Genomic DNA, 10839 nt, shown 5'->3' with positions numbered 1-10839 from the left:
TGCCTAGTCCCTTGATCGGTTCGGTTGCAACCTTCCCCATTTTTAAAATAGATCCTTCTTCAACTTCTTGAATTTCTTCAAACCATTGAAAATTTTTGCATACATGGCTAGTTGCACCCGAATCAACCCACCAAGCAACATCATCATCCTGCACAAAACATGTTTCTGAAATTAGTGAAACATAATTCTCAACCGAATTAAAATTATGTATGATATTCTGACCTTGTTGCTTTCCTTGGTCCTTAGACCCACTTGGACCCGCATCATGCTTGTTCTTTGGACCATTATTGTTCACTTTTCCAACCCGACAATCTCTCTTAAAGTGACCCGGTTTGCCACATTTCCAACAGCCCTCTTTTGCCTTCTTGTTTGGACTCGTGTTGTTGTTTCCTTGAAACTTCCGTTTCCCTTTAAACTTATTGCCTTTTGATGTTCCAACATTCTCAACCATATTCACATATGATGGTCCAACATCTTTCTTTTCATCAACAGAAACTTTTTCAAAGTTTCTCAAACCTTCTTCAATTCGTAAGTCACCCCCAAGTTCAACCAAACTGATTTCTTCTTTCTTATGTTTTAAGTTATGTTTAAAATCTTTCCATGAAGGGGGTAACTTATCAATAATTGATGAAACAGAAATGGATTCATCCATATTCATGTTATGTTGGGAAAACTGCCCTAAAATTCGACACAATTCATGGTATTGTTCCACAACAGACCTTGAGTCAACCATCTTGTAATTGTTGAAATTACTCACAAGAAACTTCTTACTCAAAGAATCTTCTGCCATATACTTGGCTTCAAGTATATCCCACAGTTCCTTAGCGGTTTCAATGTTTTGGTACAAATCAAATAACTTATCACACATACCATTCAAAATAAGACCGAGACAGATGTAGTTGTCATTCTCCCATTTTGATTTCCTCCTAATCTGTTCCAGGTTTCCTTCTTCTTCAATCACCGGCATGGGCGTACTCAACACGTGCACCACTTTCATGGTTGTCAAAAGGAAGTGCATCTTCATTTGCCATCTGCGAAAGTCTTGGCCTTCGAATTTCTCCAGTTTGTCAAACTTGCCCGTTATCTCCTTCAACGATTGTTCGTTCGTCATCTTCACAGAAATAGTTTTGATCTATTGTTGTGGATTTCTGCAATCGTATATCTTAGGAAATCTGAGAGTCGTGAAACAATTTCAGATCAAAACTATTTGTTGGTTTCCAAATGTTTTGACCGGATAAAACTCAGATTGAATGCAAGAATCTGTATGGTGATTGAGAGAGTTTATGAACCAGAAAAAACAACTTATGATCAAAATGGCAGTTTTAATTAGGGTTGGGCAGTTGTAACTGCCTTTACAGTTATCTGATTTTGAAATTCAAAATCATGAAATACGCTCCTTTATTTGTGACAAATAAAAACATACGAAATTTAATTTAATAAGTGTGCACCCCGCACCCGACTTATTTAGATTCGTATTACAATTAACTTGATCAACAAGTTAATTCTTAATTACACTAAAATCACTAACAACAACGTCCCGTGCTTGAAGTTCAAAACTTCAAAAACTGGCATTTCATGTTAACAAATAATGTTTTTGAGTTTAAACAAAATACAAAATAATTTTGTAATTTTCTGATCTTTTTTCTAATTTTGGCGCTATAAATAAATAGTAAATTTATAATATAACATAGAATACACTCTTCCTATTTAACACCTCTCCATATGGAGAAGAAAGATTTTCCAGAACTAATAATCTTCTTCTTCTTTCTTTTACTGAAGCTCATCACCGGCGCTGATGACGACTGCCGCCCGGCCTCCTGCGGCCCACTCGAACCAGAAATCCGATTCCCGTTTCGTATAACTGGCCGACAACCAGCTCGCTGTGGATACCCAGGCTTCAACCTGTTTTGCGACGAACAAAATCAAACAATCATCCAACTTCCATCGTCCCGCTCATATATCGTCAATCGAATCAACTACGTTTCACAGGTTTGCTTCCGATCAAAAGTAGCTTAAAAGTTAAATAACCCGTGACCGAGTTGTCTAGTGGTACTTACGGAATTATAATATTTTCATTTATATCCAAAATATATTTGCTATTTAGGTGCAAAAAGTTGTTAAAAAATATCTTTAACCAAACCACTAATTACCAAGTGGTATCAGCATTCTTGTGTAGGACCATGCTAATGATCTCTGTATCGTTCCAATTTTATCGGATGTGCCAGAGACTACAAAAGTTATGTGGTGTTTAGGTGTAAACAAATAGTTGTTAAAAAGAAATATCTATAATTTGAACCAGTAACTAACTGTGAAATTCACAGGTGATCTATATAGATCCGGATTTCTGCAGGCGGAATGAAATCTCTGAATTCAATCTAACCAACACGCCCTTTGATTCGGATATCGTACAAAGCTACACTTTTTACAATTTCACGTTACAGAGCTTCGGTTTCATGTACCCAGCCGTGCCGTTTCGTTGCCTAAGCAGAGGGAATTACTCGGTAATCGCTGTTTCAGACGGGTTGTTTTTACCGGAAAATATGCCTTCAAGCTGCGAGGTAATGAAGACGATCACGGTACCGGGGCATTGGAACCCAGGTGTCCAAGTGGAATTGATGATGATGTGGTTCACTCCGTATTGTCGATCTTGTGAAATTGAAGGTTGGACTTGTGGATTGAATTCTGAAGATGGACAAATAGTTTGCCATGATTCTTCTAGAGATAAGGTTTCTTCATATACATATGTGTTAACATTTTTATACATTAACATTTAGGATCCGCATGTTGAAGCGGTGTTTAAGTCGATAAATAATACTGACATAGGTATCTATGTTGAATATTTATATCAATTGCCATGAAAACGAATAACAATATAGGTTGCGTGTTATGCCGGACCCGTAAAGAGAAAGAATAAACAGATGTACAAATACAAAAGCATGTTACACTAATTAATAAAGCACAACCCAAATTAAATAGTGAAGTGAAAAAGAAAGCATCTAACAAATTAAATAGAAAAAAAATGTGAAAACTTCAAATATAATCTCCTCCAATTTATAACGAAGAAGATTTTTGGCACGTAGTTAAGATGGGTGGTGTTGTAGCCCAACCCTCCCCCCACCCTCACCTCCACACCTATAGTTGATCGTCACGTCAACATCTTTATAACACAAGCATGCGACAAATATATGTCGCGCCCCTCGAGCGACAACAGCTCGCTACCAGAGATGTGTTCGTTGTGCAAGCACGTCTAGGCATGTACGCCTCTTTAATCGCTGAGGCTGTGCCCGATGAATTTCGGGGTGAGCCAAAAAACCCAAGAGTTTCAACTAAAATCAAGTATATCGATCTCCAATTATTTGGCCAGTGACACTCTCCCACCACCATAACCATTAAAAAAATCTTGCATGCATATGTAGTCCCGTACTGACGTGCAAGACTAAGACGACGTGGTCTTCCCCTATGCCATGCATGTCTGAAGAGAAAACTCGTCGTCCCATACCGACTAACTAGTAGAAGCCATGCGTTTTTAGAAGGATTCACCTTGGTATATGAGACACACGGTAGTTCAACCAAAATGTGAGTTAATCGTGTCGGTTAATTATTTCGTCGGACTATGTGACGCCGACGTTTGCCAAATTAGCAGACTTCAATATAGGTTACGATTCTGCTACATCGTAAAACTTTTAACACGAACACGGTGGCCTTCAGTGACACTTGACTAGGGTCGCGCTCACGATCCAATGCTCGCAACGTACATAGACCATTTGATTTTCTCCCACCACCATTGCATAACTCATTCTCGGCATTTTTAAGCTCTTTTTGCTTGAGTGTACAAGTTCCAACGTATCCGAGGTTCGACCAGCTTTGATACAACTTGTCACATATATACATTCTTAGACTCCGTGTGGCGATCGAAGGCCAGCCAATAGGTTCGCTTATGATCAAGGTCTGCTGGTTTCGTTCTGCCTTATACTCTCACGCGAGCGACAAAAGCTCGCTAGCAGCGACGCGTTCGTCATGCAAGCACGTCTAGGCATGTACGCCTCCTTTCTCAGTGAGGTCCTGCCCGATGAATCCGTGATGAGCTAACAAACCCAAGTGTTTCAACACAAATCAAGTATCTCGTTCTTCAAATAGTTGGTAAGTGAAACATGTCCTCTATGGCTCCATGGGTATAGAGAAACAACACCCTACTAGGACGAGTTAAGGTATGAGATAGATACATTTTCATAATAATCAAATATTGTCACACCCTCAAAATCCACTAACGGAGTTTTACCGTCGGAGGGTGTGAACTAACAGGATCGGATTCATTAGTTAAAATCAAACCATAAAACAAAGTTTCAAAACCTTGAAAACGTTTACGAGTAATTAAATGCGGAAGCGTAAAAACCATAGAAACCAATGTTGCGTCACGCAGGACGACTTAAAACCCAATGATAACAGTTTAAAATAAGTTTGCATTATTAAAAGTGTTTCAAGCAAAGCATGATCCAAAACCGCGCGCCCGCCTCGGCTACCTGAGAATAACATACTAAAAGTGTCAACACAAGGTTGGTGAGTTCACAAGTTTATATAAAATAAAGCGTTTGCGTTCAGCGTTTTGCGTTACAGCGTTTTGCGTTACAGCGTTTGGCGTTACCAGATAGTGTTATGTCAATTATATATCTATAGGTAGCTAGCCTATAAAACAAGTATCACTAAGTGTTCGACACCGAAGCTGACTGTTTATCATTTGCCTTGCCACCAGGTCTATCCCGACCATGGTATGTGTTTAGCCAAGATTACACCCACTCGACCTCCAGTCGAGTTTAGCGTTGGGTGGGGTTTGTCAAACCCAGTAGTACTACTCAACAATGACTCGCTATTATCCAATATTAAACGGTTCGATGTGAATGAAGGACTTTAGTTATTGCGTTTGCCACTTAGTCTTTACAAGTGATATATAATCTATATTAACAAAATCTTAAATGCGTTTTCGGAGTATGTTATCTCCCCCAATTGAAAAGCGTTTGAAAACAGTTTAAAAAGGGGAAAGTGAAACTCACTGTTTGCGAAGTATTCCCAAAATAATTCACCAAGCTGCGCGTCACAGAAAAACTCTCTCTAGCGTTCTAAAACAACAAAGAGATTTTTCTAAGTGTCGGAAATTTATCGAGTTTCTAGACCCGGCACATAATACCTATGCACACAACATGTTTCGTGTTTACTCTTGTGAATCGTGTGTGACTTGAACAAGTGTATTTGTGATACGTTACATGTGTGAGCAATTATTTACGTGTCATGTATTTATAATGTACATCACTAGCAATTACTCCCCGTAAGGGCAATTTGGTCAAAACATAACAATTATATAGCAAGTATCATGTTTCATGCATTTTCACAAAATTCAGCAGCTAGTTTCACCGAGACAGAAATTCTACTTGAAAGATTGTACTATTCCACCGATCATAGCATCTCAATTAATTTACCAAAAATCATCACAAAAGCATATATGTGTTAGGCTTCCAGAAAATATTTTATTTTATTTTTATTCCACATAGATTTCTCATAATGATCAAAACATTACATCAAACTCATAACAGTCAAATTCATGCGCAACAGAATGTTATTTGAAATTCCCGTTAAACAAAAAATCCAATAAATGCAAGACCACTTGGGTTAGGTTCCTAACTCAATAAGTCAACTTCCAGAAGTGGAACCAACCCAATTGGTCTCGTAGTTCATGAGATATAATATTTACAAAATAACCTAACAGCAGGTCTAACAACTCAGCTTTGCACAACGTTTTTGTAAAATCATAAACGTTAACTTTTACACGTTCAAAAATTGCAAATTTATATTCTTTAGAAACTAGACTCAACCTAGTTTACATTAGTATCAATAATCTCAACCAATTTTCACCTTTACACCCCATTACAGTCAATTAAACATCAATAACACAATCTGTCCAGAAACTGTTTGCATCCAAACTCAACATATTTACTATCTATGGACCATAATTCATTCATATAACACTCTAGACTCCATAATCACTATCCATGCACATCAATTACACATTACATACATGATTAGGGTTTTTGCTTGAACTCAAATCAAAGACACAACAATTAACATGTAGCAATATCAATTCTAGTTATCAATTCATCATCAATACATCATCAAATCAAACAAACTCATATGAACACAATAACATGTAAAAATCGGAATCTAGGGTTTGTAATTAACCCTATAAAAGTCAAGATTAAGTATAAAGGATGCATAGGATAGTCGTTTATACCTTCCTAGTACCTTAATCTTCAATCAAAAGCTTGAAATTGATTGTATGTATGTGTGTGTATGTCGACGGCAGCCAAGGGAGCCAAGGGGGGGGGGGGCGATCGGATTGTGTGGGGAGGAGGAAAGAGTTAGGGTTAACATATTATAAATAATAATATGTTACACCTTGGCCCCTCCACTTCTAAGTATTACTTATCTAGCTTAAACTAAATTGTTTACATCTTGAGTTAGTGTTTTAACCAATATTATCACATAACACATAAGTCTAACACCTAATTATCACATAATTATTGTTTTGACGTTTTTCGTTTATTCACCAATCGTTTGCGTCAACTCGTTTGCGTTTCGGTGCAATTCCCGAAAGACTACACATGTAGTAAGTGTTAAGCGTCATTTAAACCCTAGTTTAAATGTAATGAGGTGTGCGTTATAGATTCAGTGATCTTAAGTTTGAATTGACGGAGTTGAGTTAACGGAGTTAACCTGAAATTGACGATTGTCACAAATATAAGTCCGATTAATTACTACAACTGTTTATTTATAATAAAGACGCGATAGCAAGTAAGAGCATGTTCAGAATTGAGTGTAAAAATAACTTATTGGTTTATTGGTGTTTTCAAAAAGTATATAAGTTAAAAAGTGTTTGGCAATCACAAAAATTTCATTTTAGCTTTCTGAAAGAGTTAAAAATAGTTTTAAAAACCCCAAATTATGACTTTTCAAAATGTCTTTTGAAATAGTCAATAAACCAATAATCATATTTTAGATTTCAAATTCAATCATCAACATGCTCTAAATAAGAAAATGTTAGAAACTTCACACTTGTCTTAAACCTAGAGCAACTACTTATAAAATCTTGATTATTTATGCTGGTCAATTAACACATAACTTTAATAATATAAAATAACGTTAATAATACTCTATCCGTCCCACTTTAAGTGTCATGTTTGAAAAACATAAAGTTTAAAGTAGATAAAATAATTATGTTTTTTTTTCTGCTTACCAAATGACAATAATATTATTGGAAATAAAGTCTATCAGTATTGTTTATTAATGATAGTTATGTGTGTTTAAGAGTAAACTTGAAAATTAGCTAATAAATTTTGAAAATAGACATTTCTAATAAGATAAAAAAAAATATGAACACTTTTAATAAGATGGAGAGAGTATAACAAGAGTATTATATTATTTATGGTGTCTCACTAGTTGAATGATTACTGGTTAGTTCAGATTTCCATCTAATTTATTTAACTTATTATTTATTTAGTATATATAAATAGAAAGTTTGGTGTCGTTAAGCAGCCATTGAGTCATTTGGCAGCACATTGATCATTTTGCCTTTGTTTTTCCTGCTATGCTACTATAACGAACATAACGGAAGCTAAACGAATGACAATTTTTTTATTCTTTTGTTTGTTTTAATTCCGATATCATAAAGAACGTAATGAAAACCAAGCGAATTCACAAAGAATCAACATCTCAACGCCCGGGAACAACAACACTCAGTTTTACCAATGTCCGAGTTTACCGACTGACATCACCCATTGGTCCACTCAATTTTTATATTTTTTTCCTTTTTTAGCTCTGATACGTAACAAACGTAGCCGAAATCAACCGAATTCGTGTCCAGTTATCGCCTCATTGCCCGGGACCAACAATTATCACCGCCTGGGTTTACCAATCAAACAAACGTCGTTTTCAATAATTTATTTTTTTCTATGTTAATTTAACAAATATATTTTTTTTGGACGCTAAGAACGTAAACGACTATTAACCGAATTCGTGTCAACTCACCGACGCAACGCTTGAGTTTTACCAACACCCACATTTCAACGTTGTTACGCCGGGTGAAAATCTAGTTTGATAATAACAAAGAAAAAGTTACTAAAATATGACAATTCTTATTTTGTCTATAAATATCTTTTTGTTTTGTTTATTGCCATTTAAATAATGGACATTTTCATGATAGTCTACTACCAGTAAATGGTGTAACTAGTCAAAAATGGCATCCTATATTGAAAGCTACAATGCTGAGAAATAATTATCTTGCTAAAATAGTCAATAATAAGCAACTACCGTCATATAACTGAGAATAATTAACCATTTTTTTTAAAAGAAAACTGAAATTCACATAGAATTGCATGTGATCTAATACTTGATACAAAATGGTCCTAATGTGACTGAAAGAACAAATGATTTATATCCTAGAATTAGTTTTTAACCAAATTTTAAAAAAGAAAAAGAAGAATGAAATTTACAGAGAATTGCATGTGATCTGATACTTGATACAAAATGGTCCTAATATGGCCGAAAGAACAAATGATTTACATCCTAAAAGTAGTTTTAATGTAACACTTGCTAATTGAAGGTTAGATACATCACTTTTATTTCAACTATTGCTTATTTATAATTTGTTTAGGTATAGCTACGAGTGCAAAGTATGGGCTAATTTTAGGTATCGGTTTGCCGGCTTCAATAGGCTTCATCATGTTCGTATGCTATAGGGCTTCTAGAGCAAGGGAACGCCATGAAACTCCCCACGAGAGCATCAACCACTTTTCAATCGCCATTATCCCACAACCACCCTCCACAACGGGCTTAAGCGGGCCCATAATCAAGTCATACCCTAAAACTGTGCTTGGAGAGAGTTGCAGATTACCTGATGATGATAATACTTGTGCTATATGTCTTTCAGAATACAAGCCTAAAGAGTCAATACGGATTATCCCAAAATGTAACCACTATTTTCATGCGGATTGAATAGATGAGTGGCTCAAATTAAATGCAACTTGTCCGGTTTGCAGAAATTCACCTGATAGTTCATCGCTAGTTACACAATCTTCTTCCACATCAACAAATAATGTTGATTTGCCATAGAAACCCAATCAACAATATTGAATTTTGATCATGTTTACTATTCACGTGTATATATTTTGTTTGTATAAATACTAGGTTATAACATTAAAAAGTTAATACACTTATATGTTGTTTATTATTTAATAGTTTTTTAAATATTAATATATAAAATTTTGGTAATAGATCTATGACGTGATTCCGAATTCAAAGTTGGTTATTGTTAGCTACAAATTGAGAATATAGAGAAAGAAGAAGGAATTAATGCACAATCAAAGCTAGCCATTCTCAATTCTCATTCATCAACTGGTTGTTAATTGAGGGTAAAATTAAAATAAAAGGATAATAAAAATGAGAAGGGTGAAAAGAAATCTAATCCATTGATCTTAGATTTTGATGATGGAGATTAATTTGAAAATAAAAATTGATGAAAAAGACATGAAGGTAATAACTCACTTATGATGACTTTCTCTCTCTCTCCACATGCATGGCACATGTCAATTTTCAATCATTTTAAAACGTCTATAACTTTTTATACGACGTTTTTTTAGAAATTATTTTTACCATAATTGATACTCACATTAAAAATAAAAATTTAAGACAAAGATTACGTCATTGTGTCTTTCGTTTGTCACAGTGTCTTTGTGCTCAACATTTGCTTTATGTTGATTGTGTATTACGTTCAAGCCATTGTGTAATATGTAAATTCCATTGTGTCTTACGTTTAAGGTCATTGTGTTATATGTATTTACCATTGTGTCTTACGTTTAATGTCATTGTGTTATATGTATTTACCATTGTGTCTTATGTTTAAGGTCATTGTGTTATATGTATTTACAATTGTGTATTACGTTTAAGGTCATTGTGTTATATGTATTTACCATTGTGTCTTACGTTTATGGTCATTGTGTTATATGTATTTACCATTGTGTCTTACGTTTAAGGTCATTGTATTTTATATATTTACCATTGTGTCTTACGTTTATGGTCATTGTGTTATATGTATTTACCATTGTGTCTTACATTTCAGGCCATTGTGTTGTTATATTATATATGTATTCATTATTGTGTTTTACGTTTCATGTTATTGTGGAATATGCATTCATCATTGTGTTTTATGTATTAGATAATTTGTTGGTATTTTTCATTATATATATATTATTACATAACGGTGTTATTAGTATTTAAAAAAAACACAATGATCAATTGAAAGACACAATGACGAAAAAACACAATAATAAACAGAAAGACACAATGACGAAAACAGATACAATGGTAAGCAAAAAGACACAATGACGTAAATTATTTTTTATTCTTATATAAAAAAAATTATACTCATATTAAAGGTAAAAAAACGTTTATTATTATAATGAATTTTATTTAAAAAAAAAATATCGTGTGAAAAAGTTATAGACGTTTAAAAATGATGGGGGATTAATATGTGACTTGCATGTGGAGAGAGTAAATGTGTAATATTACCTTTATATCTTTTTTCCTTTGGTCCCTACTTGACACATGTCAATTAATTATGGCTTCTCATCATTCTTAATTTTTATTCCCTTTTATAGAATAACTTAACCCTGTTAATTAATACAATGACTAAATGCACCTACAACTCTAACACTATGTTATTACAATTGACCCCTTTTATTATTTAATACTTAACAACAATTAGCTAAGTACGTTTCTACCTTAGATTATGTGTAT

General features: G+C 34.5%; 2 pseudogenes across 1 annotated transcript; one reads left to right on the top strand and one right to left on the bottom strand.

The window, feature by feature from the left end:
- Positions 1-1722: 1722 nt before the first annotated feature.
- On the top strand, positions 1723-9157 carry LOC143565147 (putative RING-H2 finger protein ATL21B; annotated as a pseudogene). Its single transcript, XR_013141005.1, has 4 exons — positions 1723-1989; positions 2322-2721; positions 4009-4014; positions 8705-9157. The product of XR_013141005.1 is annotated as a putative RING-H2 finger protein ATL21B (transcript).
- Positions 2121-2232, bottom strand: LOC143565149 (U6 spliceosomal RNA; annotated as a pseudogene).
- Positions 9158-10839: the final 1682 nt, after the last annotated feature.

Source organism: Bidens hawaiensis, unplaced genomic scaffold (genome assembly GCF_021521415.1).
Source record: "Bidens hawaiensis isolate Kalapana, Puna unplaced genomic scaffold, B.hawaiensis_p1.1 tig00022290_1, whole genome shotgun sequence".
Classification (NCBI taxonomy): Eukaryota; Viridiplantae; Streptophyta; class Magnoliopsida; order Asterales; family Asteraceae; genus Bidens; species Bidens hawaiensis.
This window is presented reverse-complemented; position numbering and strand designations above follow the sequence as displayed.